Raw genomic sequence first — 26,470 nt, forward strand, 5'->3', positions numbered from 1 at the left:
AGCAGTGGGCAGGTTTTGTTTTGTTTTCTTTTTGTTGTTGTTGTTGTTGTTTGTTTTTAACCTCACCAAGTGTTGTGTTGCTATCTTCAAAATCATATTATTGGACCAAATCAGTATTACAACCTGCTTGGGGGTATGATCAATGAAGACAAAGTAGGATTATTATATCTTATGTTTGGGACTTTTGTGAATTTATTTATTAATGCAGTCTAAGATTACCCACCTCTCCCAATCTTTTTTTAGAATAGGCATGTCATATTACTGCATTTTAGTAAGTTTCTGATAAATTAGAATTTCTATATTATTCAAACTGACTGCTGTCCCTATTCTATAATTTCAGGACCTGAAAAAGTCTTGACAATAACCCAGTTAAACTTAATCTTGTTTGTTTTAGCTTAGCATTTCACTAGTTGTGATACATTTGCGTTTTTTCTTTCTTTTTCTTTTCTTTTTTTTTTTTTTTTTTAGAGAGGGAGAGGGGCAAAGGGAGAGGGAGAGAGAAAATCTTAAGCAGGCTCCACGCCCAGCGTGGAGCCCCACGTGGGGCTTGATCTCATAACCCTGAGATGATGACCTGAGGCAAAATCAAGAGTTGGAGCCACCCAGGTGCCCTAATACATTTAAATTTTAATTCTGTATTTTAACATATTAGTTATCATGTTTATTTTCAGGTCATCTGTAGATCTGAGAAACGTACTTCCTAATTTTCACATAAATTATTAACTGAAAATATTAGAACAAATTTAAGGATGGAGCCTTGTGATACTCTGTTGGAGATTTTCTTCCAGGTTGACAACAAGTGATTAATTAGCACTGCAGTTATTCTTGTTTATAACTAGCTATAAATCTGTCCTCCTGAATGAACTAATATTCAACATATGCTTACAAATACTCCAGTTCCTGTCTGGCCCTAAAATATCGGAGGATTCACTAGGTTGAGATGTTTTTAATTTGTACTACCTGAAAATCCAAAACAAATCTAAATGCTGATTTTCCCCATAGGAGCAACTAAGACTCCTGAAGGGGACCTAGGACCCTTCTCTGCCCCCAGTATAGGTTCTATAAGGTTAAAGCTGCTTGGGCAGAAATGGACCTTAAAATTGGTATATGGAGGCCCTTGAAAAGCTCAGCTATCTGCTTCTGTCTTGTGATCTTAGAGCAGAATTGGCTTTAGGGCAAACTAAAAAGTAGACCAAAATTACTTTATTGCAGTTTGGAGCAACTTCCCCTTGGCCCGTGACACATCTTGCTACTGGAGGTTGGTTTGGTCTTCCTGATTTCTCCCAGCTTCTTCTCCTTTATCACTCACTAGGGAGGACACCCCTCTTCCCCTAGCTTCCCCCCTTCCTATCAAAACTGTTTCTCTTTGGTGACCATTGTATGCTGCTAGGTAATGGAATGGAGGTATTTGCTTCCATGAGTTCAGTGCACACACATACACACACACACATGCACCCATGAGAGTGATAAGCCAGGGAACCGTTGCTCTTCTGGTGACATACAGCCTCTGAGAGCTTTCTTTCTGACTAGCGTCAACACCACCCTCCTTGGCTCATTTTCCTGTTGTGGATGAAGAAAGAGCAGAGCACGTGACCTGTGCAGTTGCTCAGGGATGCTGCATTCAGAAGAACCTTGCGTTTGTTTTAATGCTCTGTTGTTGCCATCTTTAAATTATTAATTCTTTTTGGACAAGTGACCTTGCATTTTTAATTTGCACTGGGCACCACAAATTATGTAATCAGTCCTGAGAAATGGTTAAGTGTTCTGTTGCATGATGTGCCTGTTCCCTGTAGCTGGGGAATCTCTTCTATATGTCAGCAGTTGCTAGAAGAGTAGACTTTACACTTATTTTTTAGCTGCATATTTAAAATAAACTATGTTTTAAAGCTATTAATGAGTGTTGTCTAAAAAAATTATTTCACCCAAGCGTTTATCTGATGGAACTATTTGTTTTACTATGCAGAGATCCCAGTGGTCTCCAGTCCTGATTTAAGTTAATTTTAATGTCTATATGTTCTCTAATTCTAAAAAATTCCAACTAGGACAAATCTATACATCAGATGAGGAGAGATGCAGCATATATTTGAGATTCAACACAGATTCAATCAGTACCTAATATGAGCTTTCCTCTGTTCTGGAGGCTGGGGATAGAGCAGAGATTATAACAGCATCCCTGATCTCGTACAGCCTGCATTCTCGTGAGTGGAGACAGACAATAAGCTAATAAATGAGTAAGTAATAAACTAGTAAACACATAAGTAAGTGTGATAATTTCCATAAAGGTAAGTGATAAGCAGAAGGTTAAATCGGGTCATGTGGTAGAGAGTGATTGGAGGTAGCTTTGATGGTCTGAACAGACCTCTCTGCAGAGGTGACTTTTAAGTTGAGACCTAAGTTATTTACTGTGTAAATTTATAGTTTTCGTAAGGCTTTAAGCTCTAATTCAAGCATTCTGCATTGTTTTAGTCAATCATGAAATCTATTTAATAGATGTTCACAGAGCAATGGTGGTAGTTCTTAATGAAAGCAAACATGCTTCCAGAAAGCATCAATCCTGAACTCAGTGGTTGAGGTCTCAGACTGGTTTCTACTTCACTTTCTTGTCAATTCAGTCTTGTTTAGGTACCACATATGTGTGGAACACTTTACCAGGAGTCATTTGTAGTTTTAGAGGAAGTAGAAGTTGCAGAACCTACCCCTCCAAATTACTGGAGAAGACAGGGCAAAAATCAAGGAAAGGTAAATAAAACCGCAAACCACAGAAACGCAGGTATTGCCAATTACAGCTGCACATGCCCAGGGGTCAAAAGGGATGCTAGAACGCTGGAACTTGATGGGACAGTTTCCATGTGCACAGATTTTTCCTACACTCTCAAGCTAACCTCCCTAACTTCTCTATTTTAGAACCTCATTCTTTTCCCTTCTTGAGGTTCTTTTTGAGAAGACAGTGCCAGAATAGATATTTTTTACAAAGATATTCAGATGGCCAACAGGTAAATGAAAAAGTGCTCAACATCACTAATTGTTAGGGAAATGCAAATCAAAAGCACAATGAGATATCACCTCACATCTGTTAGAATGGCCATCACCAAAAAGATAAGAGGCAATAAATGCTGGCAAAGATGTGGAGAAAAGGGAACCCTGCGCACTGTTGGTGGGAACGTACATTGGTGTAGCTGCTATGTAAAACAGTGCGGAGTTTCCTCAAAAAATTAAAAAAAGAACTATCCTATGATCCAATAATTCTCCTTTTGGGTATTTATCTGAAGGAAACAAAATCACTCTCTCAAAAAGATATCTGATTCATTGCAGCACTATTTATAATAGCAAGGACATGGATACCTAAGTATACATAAGCAGATGAGTGGATAAAGAAAATGCGATATATACGTATATATAATAGGATGCTATTTGGTCATTTAAAAAAAAAAGGAAATCCTGCCATTTGTGACAACAGGGATAGACCTTCAGGGCATTATGCTAAGTGAAATTAGTCAGAGGAAGACAAATACTGTATGATCTCATTTATATGTGGAATAAAGAACAAACAAACTTTTTGAAAAAGAGATCAGGTTTGTGGTTATTAGAGAAAGGAGGTGGGGAAAGGGGGAACGGGAGGAAGATAACCAAAAGGTATAAACTTCCACTTACAAGATAAATAAGCACTGGAGACGTCGGGGACAACAAAATGACTGCAGTTGATACTGATGTATGGCATATCTGAAAGTTGCTAACCGTAGATCCTAGAAATTCTCATCACAAGGAAAACATGTTTGTCTTTTTGTAACTATATGAGGAAAAAGATATTAACTAAAAGTATTGTAATCATTTCACTAAATATATATATGTTCAATCATCATATTGTACACCTTAAACATGTACAGAGCTGTATGTCAATTATATCTTAACAAAACTGGAAAAAAAAGAACGTCAGAAAACAGGTATGTGTACATATTGAAGGACTGAGGGCATGGGAAGCCCTGGTCGCTTTTTTTTTTTTTTTTTTTACCGCTTAATTGATAATTATTCACGGCCCCCTGTGATTATTTGATTACATCCCAAACTGAACTTGTGATTTTTGCCTCAGGTCCTCCTCTGACCTCAACATTTCTTTATTATTGTTATTATTATGTTATGTTAATCACCAGACATTACATCATTAGGTTTGGATGTAGGGTTCCATGATTCATTGTTTGTGCGTAACACCCAGTGCTCCACGCAGAATGTGCCCTCCTCAATACCCATCGCCGGGCTGACTCATCCCCCCACCCCCCTCCCCTCTAGAACCCTCAGTTTGTTTCTCAGAGTCCATCATCTCTCATGGTTCCTCTCCCCCTCCGATTTCCCCCCTTCATTCTTCCCCTCCTGCTATCTTCTTCTTTTGAACCTCAACATTTCGATTCCTCCTTCTGTCGAATACTATTGGTCACTCTTTTGCCAACTCCTATATTTTTAAAACACTTTTACTTTTCCCTTTTTTGAACTTTTCCAGTACTCTTGTAATTAATTATTTGTATTATACTCCCATCTGTCTGACAAAGCTGGAGTAGTTTCTGTTATCTTGATTGTATGATAATTGTATATGCTTTTTTTATTCATCAATTTAAGACATTTTCTCTTGTCTTCTCTCTATAAGTGGAAGCTTAAGCCACTTCACAGCATCCATTTATCCCCTCCAATTTTTGATAATAACTATTTAAAAATTTTCAGTGTTTTTTGTGTACCTGTAAACCTCAAACCTTGTGCAATCAACTTTAGAGGTGATCTCTTGCCTCCTCACTATGGTAGATGGGGATATTCATATTCTTAGCCTTCCTTCTAGCTGTTTTGTATTATCCCACCTCCCATCTTCTGACCACTGAACCTTTATTTTTATATTATTAAGGCTGTTAGCATTTACATTTTGTTCTATAACAGTATTTAAATCTTATATAGTGGATTGATTATAAAAATTTAAAGCTATTTTATTATTATGCATGGAAATAATATGTTGCCCTTTCACAGCCAAAAATTGTATTTCCCAAGATTTTATTTCCAAAGTTTAAGGTTATGTTTCTTTCTCCTTATGTCTAGTATTATAAGCTCTTGACCCTTCAACAGATATTATTTATTCCCTCTGCACAGGTCAAAAAGATAAATGGGTTTTCTTTTCTTATAATTTGTTAACTATTCAAAATTATTTGGTAGTTTGGTATTTTAGTTTGCTTTGTATTTGTACTATGATTTTTTTCAAGATAGTTTTTTTCCTTGAAGTTTCTAAATGTTAATTCATTATTGGGATAGGAAACTTTTCCCCTTTTATTACCATGTTACTAATATCATGCATCTTTGTGATTGTGTCCATTGCTTGGAATCTATAAAATTTTTCTTGATAAATTTTTCATGGAGTGTACTGATATCTTGTTCCATTTGGGCCAGCTGCTTAGCCAGACACATAACTGTCATCCATAGAATTTCTTTTTATTGGTTACTTGGTTGAGTTCCAGCTATTTTTTTGATTTCCAGTTTTTATGTTTTGTTTCACTTTCCTTGAGTAAATCCTCAAGCAACTTTCTCTTAAAAATTGCATAAGAGGTAACTATTCTGTATATTTCCTGTTTGTAATTGTTATGGCGATACATCTAGGCATTGCCATTTTCCTGTTAATTCTGTTAAATATGTTAGATGATTTTCCCTCTAGGTATCTTCTATAAAGGGAAAGCTGCCTGTGCTCTGCATGTGAAAGTGGAATATGTGGACTGGTAGGCTTTACTTTAGAGTGAGCTGATACGGAGTCAGCCTTCAAACAAAAAGGGGCTTTAACATTTCAGAATGAGAAGAGCTTTAATCTGGGCTTTTATCTCCCAAGCAGCCCTCCTTCTTTCCAAGAAGTTGACTTAACTTCTTTAGAGAAATTCCTCTAGTTGTTATTGTTTTGCCTAGGGGAGATGGAGAGAGAGAGAGATGATACAAAGAGACAGAGACACAGGGAGACAGAGAGAGAAAGCCAGAGGCATACTTTCAATGAACCCCCTTGCTGTCCATGTCACACAGCTAAGTTACTGACAAGGCCAAGGCTGGGGTCCAGCTCTCCTGTGAAGTCATGCCTGGGTGTCTCCCCTTAGATGGCAGGTTTCCTTTTGTGCCTGAAAGAGCTCATGAGAAATTTTGTCACCTTAAGTGAAAGATCTGTTTATGATGAAAAATGAGCATTAGCAAAAGTATTCCAGTAGACAGATACTTGGACTTTGTTGGATAAATGTAGTAGCAAAATTTTAGGTTTTCCCTTAGCTCCACGTAGTTAAAACTTTGTGTGGAAAAATAAGAGAGTTTGGAGACTAGAGATAAAAAGGAGGAGGAATCATCTGCCTTTATTTGGTGGCCATGTTAACATAATAGTTTTTTTCTTGTTTGACCAGATTCGATTCTGAGACAAGCTTTGGTGAGTCTTATGAAGCATTTGCAAATTGTTGCAAAACTCCAGCCCTCCGAACTGCTGGATTTTTTTTTTCCCTGTAGTTTTTTTTTTTTTAATGGCTTTGTGATAGGATTATAAGGAAGCAGAAGTTAGTTTTTGCTTCTGCAAAAAGAAATAGTTTTATTCACATGTGTACACTTTCTAGAAACTTAGTATGGAACATTACACTATATGTTAACTAACTAGAGTTCTAATAAAAACTTAAAAAAGAAAAACAAAGAAACAGTGTGGAGAACCAGAGATAGTTTACACCTAACTCTTAAGAATGTTAACTAAATTAAGTGGGAGGATGCACCTGTTTTATAATAGGTGTTGGAAAATGGAGTTTCTATCACCAACACTGCGTATTCAAGGATGGAAACAGGAGGATAAAAGAGTTATAGTGTGTAGAGTGAACAGGAGATTTTCATTCTGAATAAATATGATTGAGCAGATCAGGAGTTTTATTTATGTTGTCTTAGATGGGTGACCTCATTGGGTAAAGTCAGATATATCTCAGAGACTTACAGAAATGATCTTTAAGTTGTATGTCACCATCACTTTGGTCTCAAAAGAATGATCAGTGGGAGAAAAATCATCTCTGATAGTAACTTGGACTTTAGGTTTCTCTTTCCCCACCAGCCCCCACCCCCATTTCCCAAATGATACGAACATTTTGGGAAAAAAATGAAAAAGAAGAAAGAAAGAAAAAGAAAGAAAGAAAGAAAGACTTCCCACATTTATTTCTTCAAGAACAGGTTTCTACCCATGTCTTTCGGCTTATTAGGACAAAGATGATGAATGGCAGTTTCCAGATGTATTTCTGAAAAAGATGAATGAGAAGGAGCTGTATTTGACTGACCCTTCCATTCCTGGGAGCAGTTGAGTTAGTGGAAGTACAGAGAGATTGTGTATCCTAGGAAGACCGACGTGAGCATTTGCTCTTCTCATCCTCGTATTGCATGTGTTTGTGCTTATGTGTTTAATGTTAAGTATGCTTAACCTGTGTTTTAATCTGTGTGGAATTTAAAGTTAAACCTTCAACAGTAGGATAAACGTCATCCTTTAAAGGAGTTTTCTGGTTTACTAATTTTAAGTTCACTGTCTTTGGCATTATTAGCTGAATTGTTCTACTTAAAACGTAGATCTAACCTTGTTACCTCCCTGATTAGGGTCCTGTTGTGACTGGTCCCCAAGCTTCTAAGTAATAGAAATGAGCTTTTTGTGCATTGCCTTCTTTCTCTCTCCCCAGCCTCATTTCCTGCCCCTCCCTGCTTTGCACTTGACATTTTATACTCTAGTGATCCCTTCACACTCTGTGCTGCTCTACATTTCACAATGATCCTTCTCTTTGGAATACCCTTCCTGTTTTCCTTTTCTTGGCTGACTCTTACTGAATAAACCATCCTTCTCTCCAAAAAGTCTTCCCTGAAACTAGGTGAGACTAAGCGCTTTTCTAGATTCTGTGGCTCCTGTCTTACCACTGAATATACTAGCACTTCTGTTCAGGTGTATTTTGACCTTTTAGTCTATAAGCATCTTATGGGAGGAGACTATGCCTTATTTGTTTTTGCACATATCGAGTGCGGTGCCAAACACACAATATGTGCTTAGTAAGTGTTTGCCAGCAACTTCTGAATATTAGGCATTCGTCTCAACTAATATTTCAGTTACTTCCTACTTAGTGGTAAGATTGAACTGAAAAACCACAAGAAAGTTTCACAATGATGAGTGGTAAATAGCAGTTATGTCAGGAAGTGAGGTATAGATGATTATTTTTCTGTCAGTGGTAGGGTCACAGTATTTTTAATGAGTTTATTTTATTTTATTTTTGGGGGGGAAGGGGAGAGGGAGAGGGAGAAGGAGAGAGAGAATCTTAAGCAGGCTCCAATCCTGGTACAGAGGAGATCTGTACTCAGGGCTCAATCTCACGACCTTGAGATCATGACCTGAGCTGAAATTAAGAGTCAGATGCTTAGCTAACTGAGCCACCCAGGTGCCCCCTTTTAATGAGTTTAGATAAATCTACCACCTGTGTGAAGTACATATGCACATACAGCGTGTGCAGTAGGGATCACAGATACTACTTAGAATTAAGGGCTATAAGAATTGGGAAAGGCCCTTGATGTCTTCCAGGCAAATCATCTGTGGTGCAAGAATCCTTTTTATAATATTTTTGATAAATAGCCATGTAATTTCTATCTAAACACCTCTTGTAATGGCCCCCCTTTCTTTCCCTAGGCAGCTCATTCCATTTTTGGACCATTTTAATTTTCAGAAAGCTCTTTATACTAACTCAGATCTACCTTTCCTATACCTTCTATCTGCTGGTCCTAATTCTTGCTCTTGAAGAAGAGGAAGATACAACAAAGCCAGTCTCTCTTCTTCTTTAAATCTTGAAGATATCGGTGAGGCATCAAGTGTACCCCAAGACTTCTCCTCTCTGGGTGAAGTTTCCCTCAGTCTGACAGTCGTCCTTCACCTTCCCTGGGTTTTGTTCCCCTCACTATGCCAGGCCCTCTACTCTGCTGTGCTTTAGTTTGTGTGGATGTGAACATGTTATTCCGGGTTCCCCTGTCAGTACAAACTTGAGCAGGACTCTGGCAAACATTAAACTGAACGCTGTACTTTGGTTCCTGAAGACTGAGGTTGCGTTAATTTCTTGGTAACTATGCTTTGCTGACACATATAGAACTTGGAACTTGCAATCAAATAAATCCTCTAGCATTGTCCCCTTCATACCATTGCTAAGCCTTTCTATGATCTGGTTATGTTGCTTAGGTCTTCTGCACAATGCTGCACAAGAAACTGAAACCAACAAACATTGACCAACTGTTGATAATATGTGTAGACCAATCTAAGATGAGGCAGTGCCTGTGCCTGAAGATCTAGAAAGTACTTTCTAATAGTTTTCATTTTACTTACTTTTCTTTAGGCAAGTCATCCAGCCATTTAAAAATGAGAATTTCCAGAATTTATCTTTTCAAGCAGTTTTGCTCTTTAAATCAGTGATCTTGTGAGACTATATGCTTAGTCTAATGATGCCTTTTTTTAAAAGTTATTATGACGATAAAATATTTTTTGAGTGCCTACTATGAGCTTAGAGCTCAAATACTTTTTTAAACTTCTACCTTTGAATATTTTTAAAGTCAGTGAATGAAACACACAGGAAAATCATTCTATATAATGTCAAATATTTTTTCTTTTTGATCCCAAGCTTCTAGTACAGTGGACTGGGTACCATATGACCTTGAGCTATTTCTAAAAATCAAATATGTCCTCAACCATGGCAATTAAGAAATGTCCTCATGCAGGCCCCAAGAACAGGTTTCCTGCTGGGATGGCCAAAAAGCTTCACCAAGGCCTTACCTGCACCCTCTCTATTTAAAAACAGTACTCCTAGAAATTCTGTCTGGAGGCTCCAGCTCCTGCCAACAAAAATATGTTTTCTCCTCTAAGACCAATTACCAAGTAAAGTGCTCTGTGGGGAACCCAGATGAAATACTGTATTTCCCTACCCAGTTGGTAAGAGAAGTAATTAAACTAACCTGCTGTGCAGAGCAGGCCCACAGCCATGTAACAGTCACAGTGCCTGCAGTGGATGCAGACTTACATGAGAGCAGGTGTGACACAGGCCTGGGCATTTCATAATCACTGTCCTTAGCCATGGCAACTAAGGACCCCGTCTTTGGTTCAGAAAGGCAGCTCGCAGCCCTTGTGGCTATGGTTTGAGGTGACATTAAAAAGCAAAAATTTTAAAAAGCACACACTAAGTATGTTTGTCACTATGGCTGGCAGTGGTTGTTCATAGAGCTTAGATAAACAAGTTTGGGCCTATCTAACTAGAGCTAGGATTTGTTTGCTCTCAAGAGCTGCAGTGACCTGAGCACAACTTTTGTTTGACGAAGAGTAGTCTTTGCTCTTATTGGCCAGGCCTTCTTCCATCATCAATTAGCCTCATCAAGTTCAGGAGGCATGTGACTTCTCTTAATACTAAAAATCACTAGGTGTCCTGTAACCTACAGTCATCATTCAAGGCAATCTGAACTTCTATAGTTTCTTTGAACTTACCAGATTTTGCTAAAATTCTGGAAAATTATAGAATCTGTTTGGAAACTATAGCAACACACATTTTGTTCCAAATGGTAAACTGAACAAATTAGATATAATTTATTGTCTTATGACACTGCATAAAATTTGGTTAAAAAAATCTGTTTAGTCCTTGCTAGATTATTAGGAAGTACACAACAAAAAAAAAAAAAAAAAAAGGAAGAAGAAATGGCAAGCTGCCTTGCTGAAATAAGGAACATATTTCTTTCAGTCAATAATAATAATAATAATTATGTTGTTGGTGACAGTAATGAGACCATGAATTTCTTTCTTTATTTTTTTTGAGACCATGGATTTCTTAGCTGAGAAAATTGACCATAGACCAGCAGTACTTAAGAAGTTAGTCTGAGTAATGTAATTAAAAAAAATTAGTGAAGCAAGAATTTTAATGATTTTCAAAAGAGTGATAATATCTTGTATGCACATAGCACTGTGAGATTTATAAGGGATTTTCACATTTCAGTAAAGGATTTTGTAGAGGAGGAGGTAGGCCTTGGGTGGTTTAAGTGGCAGGACCTGGATTTGCTATTCTGTGTGCTACCCATTACTGATAAAGTAAAATGCACTCAATCAGTCCAAGCCTTCCTCATTTGATAGAGTTATAAAACCCTGTGTGTTGAGTTCATTTATGTCAGGTAGACTCTTGACCCTAATGGTGACAAAAATATCTGTAATGGAGATGACATATTAAAATTATTTTTCAGATGTATTTCCATCTATTGTAAATCTTGATATTTTGGGGGCTTCTCACTTATTGAAATGAGGGGCTCAATAGACCAATGGAAGTGGCTTTTCTAAATATCTGTAGACTATCAAGAATCTGGTCTGGAGGGCTCAGATCATTCAGTTTTTTAATGAAGTGTTCAGAAGATTGCTGTTCTGCTTTTGTAGCTTGAGTCAAGGGTCTTGCTGCCCTTGGGTAGAAGGAAGATATGATGTAAAGAGAAGTAAGCAAAGTTTCCCCTTCCAGTATGGGAAGATTAAGGGGCAAAGGAGAAAGTGAGATGTCAGGGTCCTTGTTTCTCTTCTTCTATTAGGGTCCAACGTGGGATAGGGAAGGGACTGTAGCTTTAGAAAGTGTCATGAATGAAAAAGCCAACGAAACATTTGTTCCTTTGGACTAGTGTGGTGAAGACTGAAGCCCTGTAGGAAAATTGCAGCTGTGGACCTGGTACCACGGCCAGCATGGCATGTGAGCAAATTCAGGTGGTGTCAGGAGTCCGGGTCAGCAATTCTGGACCCCCTCTGCTTGGTACCAGGACTTTTAAGTTACTTAATTTCCTAGGGAGGGGAGATGGAGATGCTGGGGGTCCTGGTGAACCAGCAGAGGCCCTATTTTAGGGAGAGAGTTCATTTTGGGTGAGCTCGTAAAGATGAGGATGAATAACATGGATCATGGGTTCCTACAGTGAGTGTTAGCATGTGACCTCAAATGGCAAGGCATACGCATTTGTACCTCTGTGGTCACTAGTTCAGGGAGAATCTGTCTGTCCTCTCTGCGGTAGAGACTCAGTGAGAATCCAGATGACCCCATGTGGCTCTGAGGACTCCCTCTTCTCTGTCACACCGTTATGTATGATCATTGCTGTCCTCTTCAACCAGCCACCATCTGGGATTGGAGGATGGGGAGGGAGAGGAAATTCTACCCAAATCAGACAGTTAATTAAAGTGACTGCTGTAATTGTAGTTTGCTGGATTAGAAAGGCATTCCCAGGTTTGCTTTAGTGGATAGGGGCTTATGAGGATAATCATATGGGCTATGGAGAGACAGTAGAAATTCCTATATTTTATCAAAGCTAAGATACCATTGATTATTAAAAGAACCAGTATTTTATGAATTGCTGAGAAAGAAAAAAAACTGTATCAGTCAGGGTTCAACTGGAGAAACCGAACTATTAGGAGATATATATTAAGAGATTTATTGCAAGGAATTGGCTTACATGATTGTGGGGGCTAGCTGGGTGAGTCCAAAATACTTAGGGCAGGTTGTGTGGAAGAGCAGGCTTCAACTCTTGGGCATGACATGAAGCTGTTGTCCACAGGCAAAATTCTGCCTTCATCAGGGAAGCCTTACTTTGCTGTGAAGACCTTTCAGCAATTAAAGTCAAGCCTACCCAGATTATCTAGGATAATCTCCTTTACTTAAGTCAACTGATTATGTGCTTTAATCACATCTGTAAAATACCTTCATAGTGACACATAGATTAGTGTTTGAATAGCTGGGGATTGTAGCCTAGTTGACACATACAACTAGCCATCACAGCTACCAATTAAACTATGACATGTTAAGACATGTCTCAATTTTAGATATGTTAAAATGTAAAAATGTATATATATATTTTTAAATTTTTTATTTTTAGGTTAATCACCATATATTACATCATTAGTTTTTGATGTAGTGTTCCATGATTCATTGTTTGTGCATAACACCCGGTGCTCCATGCAGAATGTGCCCTCTTTAATACCCATCACCAGGCTAACCCAACCCCCTACCCTCCTCCCCTCTAGAACCCTCAGTTTGTTTTTCAGAGTCCATTGTCTCTCATGGTTTGTCTCCCCCTCTGATGTACTCCCCTTCATTCTTCCCCTCCTGCTATCTTCTTCTTTTTCTTTTTTCTTAACATATGTTGCATTATTTGTTTCAGAAGTACAGATCTGTGATTCAACAGTCTTGCACAATTCACAGTGCTCACCATAGCACATACCCTACCCAATGTCTATCACCCAGCCACCCCATCCCTCCCACCCCCCACCACTCCAGCAACCCTCAGTTTGTTTCCTGAAATTAAGAATTCCTCATATCAGTGAGGTCATATGATTCATGTCTTTCTCTGATTGACTTATTTCACTCAGCATAACACCCTCCAGTTCCATCCATGTCGTTGCAAATGGCAAGATCTCATTCCTTTTGATGGCTGCATAATATTCCATTGTGTATATATACCACCTCTTCTTTATCCATTCATCTGTCGATGGACATCTTGGCTCTTTCCACAGTTTGGTTATTGTGGACATTGCTGCTATAAACATTGGGGTGCACGTACCCCTACAGATCCCTACATTTGTATCTTTGTGGTAAATACCCAGTAGTGCAATTGTTGGATCGTATGGTAGCTCTATTTTCAACTGTTTGAGGAACCTCCATACTGTTTTCCAGAGTGGTTGCACCAGCTTGCATTCCCACCAACAGTGTAGGAGGGTTCCCCTTTCTCAACATCCCCACCAACATCTGTCATTTCCTGACTTGTTAATTTTAGCCATTCTGACTGGTGTGAGGTGGTATCTCATTGAGGTTTTGATTTGGATTTCCCTGATGCCGAACGATGTTGCGCACTTTTTCATGTGTCTGTTGACCATTTCGATGTCTTCTTTGGAAAAATGTCTGCTCATGTCTTCTGCCCATTTCTTGATTGGATTATTCGTTCTTTGGGTGTTGAGTTTGATAAGTTCTTTATAGATTTTGGATACTAGCCCTTTATCTGATATGTCATTTGCAAATATTTTCTCCCATTCTGTTGGTTGTCTTTTGGTTTTGTGGACTATTTCTTTTGCTGTGCCAAAGCTTTTTATCTTGATGAAATCCCAATAGTTCATTTTTGCCCTTGCTTCCCTTGCCTTTGGCGATGTTTCTAGGAAGAAGTTGCTGCGGCTGAGGTCGAAGAGGTTGCTGCCTGTGTTCTCCTTTAGGATTTTGATGGACTCCTGTCTCACGTTTAGGTCTTTCAACCATTTGGAGTCTATTTTTGTGTGTGGTGTAAGGAAATGGTCCAGTTTCATTCTTCTGCATGTGGCTGTCCAATTTTCCCAACACCATTTGTTGAAGAGACTGTCTTTTTGCCATTGGACATTCTTTCCTGCTTTGTCAAAGATTAGTTGACCATAGAGTTGAGGGTCCATTTCTGGGCTCTCGATTCTGTTCCACTGATCTATGTGTCTGTTTTTGTGCCAGTACCATACTGTCTTGATGATGACAGCTTTGTAATAGAGCTGGAAGTCCAGAATTGTGATGCCGCTGGCTTTGCTTTTCTTTTTCAACATTCCTCTGGCTATTCGGGGTCTCTTCTGGCTCCATACAAATTTTAGGATTATTTATTCCATTTCTTTGAAAAAAGTGGATGGTATTTTGATGGGGATTGCATTGAATGTGTAGATTGCTCTAGGTAGCATTGACATCTTCACAATGTTGGTTCTCCCAATCCATGAGCATGGAACGTTTTTCCATTTCTTTGTGTCTTCTTCAATTTCTTTCATGAGTATTTTATAGTTTTCTGAGCACAGATCCTTTGCCTCTTTGGTTAAATTTACTCCTAGGTATCTTATGGTTTTGGGTGCAATTGTAAATGGGATCGACTCCTTGATTTGTCTCTCTTCTGTCTTGTTGTTGGTGTATAGGAATGCCACTGATTTCTGTGCATTGATTTTATATCCTACTACATTACTGAATTCCTGTATGAGTTCTAGCAGTTTTGGGGTGGAGTCTTTTGGGTTTTCCACATACAGTATCATATCATCTGCAAAGAGTGAGAGTTTGACTTCCTATTTGCCGATTTGGATGCCTTTGATTTCTTTTTATTGTCTGATTGCTGTGGCTAGGACTTCTAATACTATGTTGAATAGCAGTGGTGATAGTGGACATCCCTGCCGCGTTCCTGACCTTAAGGGAAAAGCTCTCAGTTTTTCCCCATTGAGAATGATATTCGCTGTAGGTTTTTCATAGATGGCTTTTATGATATTGAGGTATGCACCCTCTATCCCTATACTCTGAAGAGTTTTGATCAAGAAAGGATGTTGTACTTTGTCAAATGCTTTTTCTGCATCTATTGAGAGGATCATATGATTCTTGTTCTTTCTTTTGTTAATGTATTGTATCACGTTGATTGATTTGTGGATGTTGAACCAGACTTGCAGCCCAGGGATAAATCCCACTTGGTCGTGGTGAATAATCCTTTTAATGTACTGTTGGATCCTATTGGCTAGTATTTTGGTGAGAATTTTTGCATCCATGTTCATCAAGGATATTGGTCTGTATTTCTCCTTTTTGATGGGGTCTCTGTCTGGTTTTGGGATCAAGGTAATGGTGGCCTCATAAAACGAGTTTGGAAGTTTTCCTTCCATTTCTATTTTTTGGAACAGTTTCAGGAGAATAGGTATTAATTCTTCTTTAAATGTCTGATAGAATTCCCCTGGGAAGCCATCTGGCCCTGGGCTTTTGTTTCATGGGAGATTTTTGATGACTGCTTCAATTTCCTTAGTGGTTATAGGTCTGTTCAGGTTTTCTATTTCTTCCTGGTTCAGTTTTGGTAGTTGATACATCTCTAGGAATGCATCCATTTCTTCCAGATTGTCTAATTTGCTGGCATAGAGTTGCTCATAATATGTTCTTATAATTGTTTGTATTTCTTTGGTGTTGGTTGTGATCTCTCCTCTTTCATTCATGATTTTATTTGTTTGGATCCTTTCTCTTTTCTTTTTGCTAAGTCTGGCCAGGGGTTTATCAATCTTGTTAATTCTTTCAAAGAACCAGCTCCTAGTTTCGTTGATCTGTTCTACTGTTCTTTTGGTTTCTAGTTCATTGATTTCTGCTCTGATCTTTATTATCTCTCTTCTCCTGCTGGGTTTAGGCTTTATTTGCTGTTTTTCTCTAGCTCCTTTAGGTGTAGGGTTAGGTTGTGTATTTGAGACCTTTCTTGTTTCTTGAGAAAGTCTTGTATTGCTATATACTTTCCTCTCAAGACTGCCTTTGCTATATCCCAAAGATTTTGAACAGTTGTGTTTTCATTTTCATTGGTTTCCATGAATTTTTTTAATTCTTCTTTAATTTCTTTGTTGATCCATTCATTCTTTAGTAGGATGCTCTTTAGCCTCCATGTATTTGAGTTCTTTCCGACTTTCCTCTTGTGATTGAGTTCTAGTTTCAAAGCATTGTGGTCTGAAAATATGCAGGGAATAATCCCAATCTTTTGGTAGCAGTTGAGACCTGACTTGTGACCTAGGATGTGATCAGTTCTGGAGAATGTTCCATGGGCACTAGAGAAGAATGTGTATTCCGTTGCTTTGGGATGGAATGTTCTGAATATGTCTGTGAAGTCCATTTGGTCCAGTGTGTCATTTAAAGTCTTTATTTCCTTGTTGATCTTTTGTTTAGATGATCTGTCCATTTCAGTCAGGGGGGTGTTAAAGTCCCCCACTATTATTGTATTGTTGTCAATGTGTTTCTTCGCTTTTGTTATTAATTGGCTTATATAATTGGCTGCTCCCATGTTAGGGGCATAGATATTACAATTGTTAGATCTTCTTGTTGGATAGACCCTTTAAGTAGGATATAGTGTCCTTCCTCATCTCTTATTACAGTCTTTGATTTAAAATCTAATTTGTCTGATATAAGGATTGTCACCCCAGCTTTCTTTTGGTGTCCATTAGCACGGTAAATGGTTTTCTACCCCCTCCCTTTCAATGTGGAGGTGTCTTTGGGTGTAAAATGAGTCTCTTGCAGACAGCATATTGATGGGTCTTGTTTTTTAATCCAATCTGATAGCCTGTGTCTTTTGATTGGGGCATTTAGCCTATTTCCGTTCAGGGTAACTATTGTAAAGTATGAATTTAGTGCCATTGTATTGCCTGTAAGGTGACTGTTACTGTATATTGTCTGTGTTCCTTTCTGATCTTTGCTGCTTTTAGGCTCTCTCTTTGCCTAGAGGACCCCTTTCAATATTTCTTGGAGGGCTGGTTTCGTGTTTGCAAATTCCTTTAGTTTTTGTTTGTTCTGGAAGGTTTTTACCTCTCCTTCTATTTTCAATGACAGCCTAGCTGGATATAGTATTCTTGACTGCATATTTTTCTCGTTTAGTGCTCTGAAGATATCATGCCAGTCCTTTCTGGCCTGCCAGGTCTCTGTGGATAGGTCTGTTGCCAATCTAATATTTTTACCATTGTAGGTTACATATCTCTTCTCCCGAGCTGCTTTCAGGATTTTCTCTTTGTCTCTGAGACTCGTAAGTTTTACTATTAGATGTCGGGGTGTTGACCTATTATTATTGATTTTGAGAGGGGTTCTCTGTGCCTCCTGGATTTTGATGACTGTTTCCTTCCTCACATTAGGGAAGTTCTCTGCTATTATTTGCTCCAATATACCTTCTGCCCCTCTCTCTCTTTCTTCTTCTTCTGGGATCCCAATTATTTTAATGTTGTTTCGTCTTATCGTATCCCTTATCTCTTGAATTCTGCCCTCGTGATCCTGTAGTTGTTTATCTCTCTTTTTCTCAGCCTCTTTATTTTCCATCATTTGGTCTTCTAATCACTGATTCTCTCTTCTGCCTCATTTATCCTAGCAGTTAGTGCCCCCATTTTTGATTGCACCTCATTAATAGCCTTTTTGATTTAGACTTGGTTAGATTTTAGTTCTTTTATTTCTCCAGAAAGGGTTTCTCTAATAACGTCCACACTTTTTTCAAGCCCAGGTAGTATCTTTAAAGTCATGATTCTGAACTCTAGGTCCGACATCGTGCTAATGTCTGTATTGAGTAGGTCCCTGGCTGATGGTACTACCTCTTGTTCTTTTTGCTGAGGTGATTTTTTTCGTCTTGTCATTTTGTCCAGAGGAGAATAGATGAGTGAGAGAACAAAATGCTAACAGGTTAACAATGTCCCCAGCAAATATACTGTATACAAATCAGAAAAGACCTGAAACCAGGGGAAAAGAAAGGGAAAGAAAGAAAAAAGAAAGAGGAAAAAAAAGATAAAAACAAAAACAGAACAATACAAAAAAAAGCAGAATATGATCAAATATGATCAGGCTAGTGCATAGATCAGTGCCACACATTAGGTTTTGGGCGTATTTTGGTCTGTTAGATAAAAGTGCCTCCTAAAATTTTAAAGGAAGAAAGACATATATGTACAAGATAAGGGTTGATACAATGAAGGGATGGAAGATGACTGTAAAGATGAAAATTATAAAAGATTTTATAAAAGGAATTGATAAAATAAGTTGTTTGAAAAAAGAAAGAAGAAGATTAAAAAAAAAAAGAAAAAAGGGAGAGAATGTGATCAGGCAGGAGACTAGAACAAAGCCATACAGTAGTGATTTAGGGTATATTTTGATCTGTAGAAGAAACTGTATCTCAAAATTTTAAAGAGAGAACAACTTATATATATATGCCAAAAATAAGGGTAACTATTATGAAGGGATAAAATATGGCTCTAAAAATGAAAAATAAAAAAATTTTTTTTTTTTAAAGGCATTGATAAGATGTTGGTTGAAAAAGGGAAAAAGAAAAAGAAAAAAAAAGTTAAAAAAATTAACTTTGATGAACTAATGAATCATGGTAAAAAAAAGCCATGAATTCTATGTGCAGTATTCCCCTAGCGCTGGAGTTCTCCTGTTCTCCTTGATGGGTAAACTTGGTCTTGGCTGGCTGTACGTGCTGATCTTCTGGGGGAGGGGCCTGTTGCCGTGGTTCCCAAATGTCTTTGCTGGAGGCGGAATTGCCCCGCCATTGTTGGTCCGGGCTAAGCAAGCTGCTCGGGTTTGCTCTCAGGAGCTTTTGTTCCCTGCAAGCTCTCGGTACAGCTTTGGAGGACCAGGACGAAAATGGTGGCCTCCCAATCTCCACCCGGAGGAGCTGAGAATTTGGGGCCCCGCTCCTCAGTGCGCCCCCAGAGAAAAGCAGTCACTCCCGTCTCCCCGGTCTCCAGCTGCACTCCGTGCTCACCCGGCCTGTGACCGAGCATTTCTATCTCTGGCACCTGACCCCGTGTGGAGACTCCAAACCCAGCAGATCCCTGGGGTACATTCCCGCACCGCTCCTCCCGGGGGAGGGAGGGGAGTCTCCCCGGCTCTGCCACTTTTTGGGTCCCTGCTGGAGGAGCAGTGGCCCGACTGGGCCGCGGATCACAGTTTATGGCAACCCCGAGCTGAGAGCCCGTGCCTCGGCTCCGTCTCTGCTGCCGGCTTCCCCGCTCCGATACCTGGGAGCTCTGCCACACTCAGGCACCCCTGGTCCTTCTGTGACCCCGAGGGTCCTGAGACCACACTGTCCCAGGAGGATTCCACCCCCCGCTTAGCCACTGCAGCGACGTCCCTCAGCGGAGCCAACTTCTAAAAGGTCCGATTTTGTGCTCTGAGGCTCTAGCACTTGCCAGAAGTGGCTGACGGAGGCTCCCACCCCCACCGCCTATCCTCCCGAATATCGTCTCGGATTCCCTTCTCCGCACGTCCTACCTTCCAGTAAGTGGTCGTTTCTTTGTTCAGAGAGTTGTTGCTACTCTCCTCTTCGATCTCCTGTTGAGTTCGTAGGTGTTCAGAATGGTTTGATCCCTATTCAGCTGAATTCCTGAGACCAGATGAAATCTAGGTCTCCTACTCCTCCGCCAGCTTGCTCCGCCCCCCATATATATATATTTTAAGCACAATGAAATATGGTATGTCTAATGGGTGTAGTGTGAGTAAACTTAGACCTCTGCTAATAACTTCATTTAGTAATTCTGGAGATTAGTAGTGATTTTGTAACCTGTAATGATTTGTAATTCTAGAGGTTAGTAGTGATTTTGACTACTCATTTGCAAACAGGAAGTCTGAGATACAGAGAAAGGGAAGCCATTTCCTGAGGGTCACTTCAGACAAGGCTAGAATTAGGATCCAGTTTTCTTCTTGTTCTTGAGTCTAGATCTCTCCATTTTATTAGAATTAAGTGTAAAGCAGATTGGTAAAATTCATGAATTGTGATTCCCAAACTGGTGCCCCTAATTATTTGACGGTTCCAAAGGGTATAAAAACTATCTAGGAGCCTAATGAAAAGTATACATTTAATCTGAGGCAAAGCTTCATGGGCAAAATAAGATGTTAAGTTGTTTTGTTTTTGGTCAGAGTTCTATCTAGTCTGTTGGGTCACTTTGTTATATGCTGATCAGCAGATCTGATTACCAGTTAGATGGGTTTTGTGGATCACTTACCTGTTTGCTCTCAAATCTGTTGTCCATCTTCCCTTGCTCAGCTCTGTATCCAAGGGAAATATATTTCCCCAGTTTACTTGCTAACTCACTTCTGAGTGATTTCAGTTAATGGGAGGCATCAGAAGAAGACCAGAGGGTGTGTATGGGGGGGAACCAGGAATCTCTCCCTTCTGCTCTGCCTTGGGCCATACCTCCTTCCTTGGTTGTGTTTCCTCAGGGGCTCTAAATTTCGCTGGACCGCCCTTCCCTCCATGGTCCCATCCCACTAGGCAGCCTCTGCTGTGGTTCTAGCTCCTGCTGGATGCTCCTAGCTTTGGACTTTAAACAGTAACGTATCTCATTTTTTCTTTAGCCAAAGGAATGGCAATGGCTTCCTTTTCTTGCTGTGGTTTCCTGGGTGCTCTTTCAGCTCTTCTATCATCTGTGCAATAAACTCCTCATGTCAAATCCTCTGTGTTTGGAATACCTAGAATGGTTTCTGTTTTCCTTACTGGACCCTCACTGATGCATAGAATTTTTTAAAATTAATTACATTGGAAAAAATAAATCCGTTGTTGCCTGAGATACAAATTTGGTTAGATACCGTCGATCTAAAAAAGGAAAAATGTGAAAAAGAAGAAAAGGGTCTTTGGTACTGGAAGGATTTGGACCCCCTGAGCAGTGGGGCATATAAGGTAGAGCTGAAGGGAGCCTTAGGAGACACCATTTTCATATGAGGAAAACAAGTCCCAGAGAAATAGGATGACTGGTCTATGGTCACTCAGCGAGTTAGTAAATGAATGACCAGGACCAAAACTCAGTTGCTTCCAGGCACATTTTACATAGCATAATTAGAAAGGCATTTGCAATCAGAGAGATCCAGTTAGAAACCCCGCTCCACCGCCCATTTGGTGTGTGATTTTGGGCAAGTCGCTTATTATCTCTGAATCTCAGTTTTCTCATCTCTAAACTTCACAGGGTTTGTGAAACTGAAAGCAGTCACTGTAAAAGAACTTGGCCAAGAGCAGGGCCAGAGTAGTCACTAAATGTGTGACCTTTCCTTCCCCCCGATGCATGATTTTTCTAGAACACTCTCCAGGAACAATCAAAAATTTTAAGGTGGGTTTTTGTTTTGTTTTTAAACTTTCTTAAAATTTCTCTTTTGCTTTTAGTGACTTGCAACAAAAGAAAATAAAGGATTTGACAAAATACTTCAATAATATGACTGAGTGCTTTTTTAAAAAGTACCCATAATTGTGCTCTGAACATCCTTCTCCATACTATGTGAAGAGTGCCCTGGAGAGTACACTGTTTTTATGCCATCTTTAGTTTCCATTTTGCCTCTTAAGACATTGGAATGAGAATTATTATCTGTCTGAAGTTACGTATGCTTGGACCTGCTCTATGACACTTGGCAATCAGCAGTGATTTAGGCCTATTTTCCTCCATTTCCTGATTGGTTATAGACCACAAATAGATTCTGTTACCCAAAACTGATTCTTTCAGAAGCCTGCTCCTATGGGCCCATGCCTTGAGAGCTCCAACCCTTTGGCTCAGTTGAAAAGCTGAGCTGTGTAAGATGTCAGCCTCGTGGTAACAAGTGCTCCAGTCCAAGTCCAGTTACATACTGCTGCAGGGATGGAAAGGAGTTATTTATACTCCTCAATTCTGTTCTTTTCTTTGAAACCCTGTTAGATTGGAGAACACCTCAAAGAGCAACGTTGCTTTCGCTTTCAGGAGGCGGAGGCCTGGAGCACAGTGAGCCCACCTTCTCTTCTCCCTCTCCTGCTCCCCTCACCAATCCCATGTTTTGGAGGCTGTGTTGCACTAATCTTTTATTTTCTTTGAATAGTGTTGTCCCTCATATATTACACCTTGAGGTTCTTGGCTACATAGGGAGAGCTTCCTTACTTTGAAGTGAGTTTGGATTTAAAAAATGGTCTTTCTTGCAGTTTCCTTTCAGGCACTTCCTTTATGTGTAGCCATGATGCAAAGTAGGCAGAGAGCTGCTTAAAGGATGGGGCAGAGCTATGGAAACAGATTTTCCATGGGTAATGCTATAGGTTTGCTTTTATTGAATAAATGGTTGGAATAGCCTGGGGAGGGTAGGTTCTGGAGTCCATACTTGCCTAGCAAAGGCCACCAGAAAAGCTGGTAGATATGGTTGTGTTTGGAGAACTAATCAGAGGGATTTAAATTTTGTGCAGACTGCATTTCAACTCTCCATGTTAGAAGCTCTTTATTTTTTTGCTAGTGGAGTGCTAGAAACAGGGACCTCAGGAATGCAGTTCTATGTATGACCTGGGGTGATGGGCCACCTCTATTTATGGCAAATGGCTTTGACTTCTGTGGGATTGGGTCATATTGTTACAGCTGCAAGACTAAAAAGGATTTGAATGATTATATTTTGACTAGAATTCTTCCTACACTTTTAAGGAACAGGGAAACTTTAGTCTTTGTTTCTCTCTCCCAGTCTCTCCTTACTTTCCCTCATTCCATCTCTCTCCCACTTCTCCCAAAGCCCTTTTTTGGTTACTGTGTTACACTAATCTTTTATTAGTTGTCATGGAATATTGTGTGCCACTCATCTATTGCACCTTGGTATTCTTGGCCACATATAGAGAACTTCACTTTGAAGTGAGTTTGAGTTTAAAATGTTACTGTTTTCTTGTGGTTTCCTTTCAGGCAATTGCTTTGTATGTGATAATGATGCAAAGCAAACAGAGAGTAGAGTTCAGGCTTTAGGATGGGCCAGAACTATGGAAACAGATTCTTCTTCAGTTAATACTACAGATGTGCCTGACTTCAATGTTATCTCAGTGACGTGGTTGATTGTTGTCAACAAAGAGAAGAATAAGCAAGAGAGAAGGAAGGAGTAGTATATGATAAGAACAAAAAGAGAAACACTCAGTGTCTTTAATAATTGGATGCCAAGAACATGTCTAAGCATCTCAATTTTCCATCATAGTTATTATTTTTGTTTTAAAAAACGAGTTAATTTGCAGTTTAGTGCACTTTCTACTGAGTAGTGGAAACGGGAACTAATTGCCAGATACTGTACTGGGCACTCTATTTCCATTGTCTTTTTTAAGCCTTGCACCAACACATTGAGATAAGCATTTATGATGGTCTAGGGATGTAGGTCAAGTGTTTAGCACACACATGCACACATACAACACACTCATACTAACAGGTACACACAGTGTCCACACCCCTGTTGGAATTTTTCAATCTAAATAACTGGGATAGGAGTGAAATAGCCCCGATCCTCAGCCTATAAATCTACTGAGGATTTTGGTTCTGGCATGGCAAAGTAAACCCAATATAACCCATCTCTTCCACTGACTGCAGCTGTAAACACTGGATAAAATACAAACAAAACAAAACAAAAAAACAGTATTTGAGGATTCTGAAAACGTGGACGAGTGACCAGAGTGGTGAGATTCTCATGTTTCCCCCTCCTTTCTTAGGGCCATTCCCCAAGGGTGGTACTGATTATGGAATAGTGAGGGAGTGATGGCAGTACAGGCAGATAGAATCTTAATGGAAACCCATTCCTTCTGGCTACAAGAACCAGGAAAAGGAGCCCTTAGGGGCTGAGAGTGAGGGGGAGAATACCAGCATGGAGAGAACTGGAAAACGGATCCCTCATTCTGTGTATGCATCTGCACAAATCTCAGGCTCATTCTTGAAGTACAAATGGGAGTGACAGACTTAACTAGCATAGCACGGGCTTTGACAATGAAACTGAAGTTTGAACCAGTACCCACAGATGGTAAGATAGAACTTGCAATCTGAGCCTAAACAGTTGATTGCCACTAAAATAAGAACATCAACATTCTCTAGAGGATTATAATAGGACTCAGCATCTAAAAAAATAGAACATTCACAATGCCCAGACACATTTCAACCATTATGTGACATATTAAAAGGCCAGGGAAATGTATTCACATCTTTACCCCAATAGAAAAGATAATCAACATATGTTTTAAACTCAGTGTGACCTGGATATTGGGATTATGAGACACAGACTTTAAAACAGCTATTATAACTATCTATGCACCATGAGGTAAGGAAACACACTTGAAATGTATGGAAAGATAGAAGCTTTTCACAGAGAACTAGAAAGAGAATCAAATGGCTATTTCAGGACTGAAAAAATATAGAAAATTTACTAAAACAACCCCCAATATCTGAAAACTGGATGGGCTCCATAGCAACATGGAAATGCTAGAGAAAAGAGTCTGTGAACTTGAGGATAGATCAATAAAAGTTATCTAGTCTAAAGAACAGAGGGAAAAGATTGAAAAAAATAAACATAACCTCAGGGACCTGTAGGACAATATCAATATGTGGTTTCTTAATCCCAGAAGGCAAGGATGAAGAGACTGAGGTAGAAAAAATATTTGAAGAAATAATGGCCAAAATATTCCCCAAAGGAAAAGGACTCAAGAAGTCCCATGAACCCCAAACAGGATAAAAATTAAAAAAAATATATGCCTAGAACTCATCAGAATCAAACTTCTAAAAACCAGTGATAAATTTAAAAATCTTGACAGAAACTAGAGAAAAATAGTACATTATGTACAGGGGAACACCAATTCAAATAACTTTCGGTTTCTCATCTGAAGCCATGGAAGGCTAGAAGATAGTGAGATAGCATAAAATGCTGAAAGAAAATAATTGTTAACCCGGAAATTCAAGCTCCAGGGAAAATATCTTTCAGAAATGAAAGCAAAATAAAGACATTTTCTGATAAAGAAATTTTAAAATAATTTATCCCCAAGATAAGAAATGCTAAAGTGCCAAGTGTCCATCGATTGATGAATGGATAGAAGTGATGTGGCACATATACACAATGGAATATTATTCAGCCATAAAAAAGAATGAGATATTGCCATTTACAAAAACATGGGTGGAGCTAGAGAATATAATGCTAAGTGAAATAAGTCAGTCAGAGTCAAATACCATATGATTTTACTCATATATGGAATTTAAGAAACGAAACAAACAAGCAAAGGGGAAAGAGAGAGAGAGAGATAACAAGAAACAGACTCTTTTAACTATGGAGAACAAACTAATGGTTACCAGAGGGGAGGTGGGTTGGGGGGATGGGTAAACTAGGTGATGGGGATTAAGGAGGGCACTTGTCATGATGAGCACTGGGTGATGTATGGAAATGTTGAATCACTATATTACACACCTGAAACTAATATAACACAGTATGTTATCTATACTGGAATTTAAAATAAAATAAAATTAAAATTAAAATAAATAAAGATAAAAAAAGTTGTCACCACACACAAAATCTGTAGCTATGTAATGTGATGGATGTGTTAACTAACCTTGTGGTAATCATTCACTATATATCTCAAATAATTATATTGTATACCTTAAACTTACACAATCTTAAATATTAACTATATTTTAATAAAACTGGAAAAAAGAAAAATTTTAAGATTTTTAAAAATTTAGATAAATACATATGTACACACATTCCCTATTCACAGTAATACCATGCCAAAAATTGTCTAGGAATAAATCTTACAAAAGATGTCCAAGACCTCTACAGTTTCTTTTGGAGAAGATTTTTTTATACCAAAATCCATTTATTTAACAGTTGCATTATTCAAGAAATTTGTTCATTTCCTTTAAATTGTCAAATTTGTTGGCATAAAGTTGTTTGTAATATTCTCTAATTATCCTGTTATTGTCTATAGAATCTGTGGTTAGAACTCTTTTATTTCTGATATTGGTGACTTGTTTTGTCTCTCTTTTTCCCTTGACCACTCACTCCAGCTAGAGATGTGTCAGTTTTGTTCATCTTTTCAAGAAAACAACTTTTGGATTTGTTGATTTTCTCTATTTCCTGTTCTTTCTTTCTTTCTTTTTTCTTCTTTCTTTTCCTTCCTTCCTTCCTTCCTTCCTTCCTTCCTTCCTTCCTTCCTTCCTTCCTTCCTTCCTTCCTTCCCTTCTTTCTTTCTGTTCTTATCTTTG

This window comes from Zalophus californianus, chromosome 3 (genome assembly GCF_009762305.2).
Source record: "Zalophus californianus isolate mZalCal1 chromosome 3, mZalCal1.pri.v2, whole genome shotgun sequence".
NCBI classification, from domain to species: domain Eukaryota; kingdom Metazoa; phylum Chordata; class Mammalia; order Carnivora; family Otariidae; genus Zalophus; species Zalophus californianus.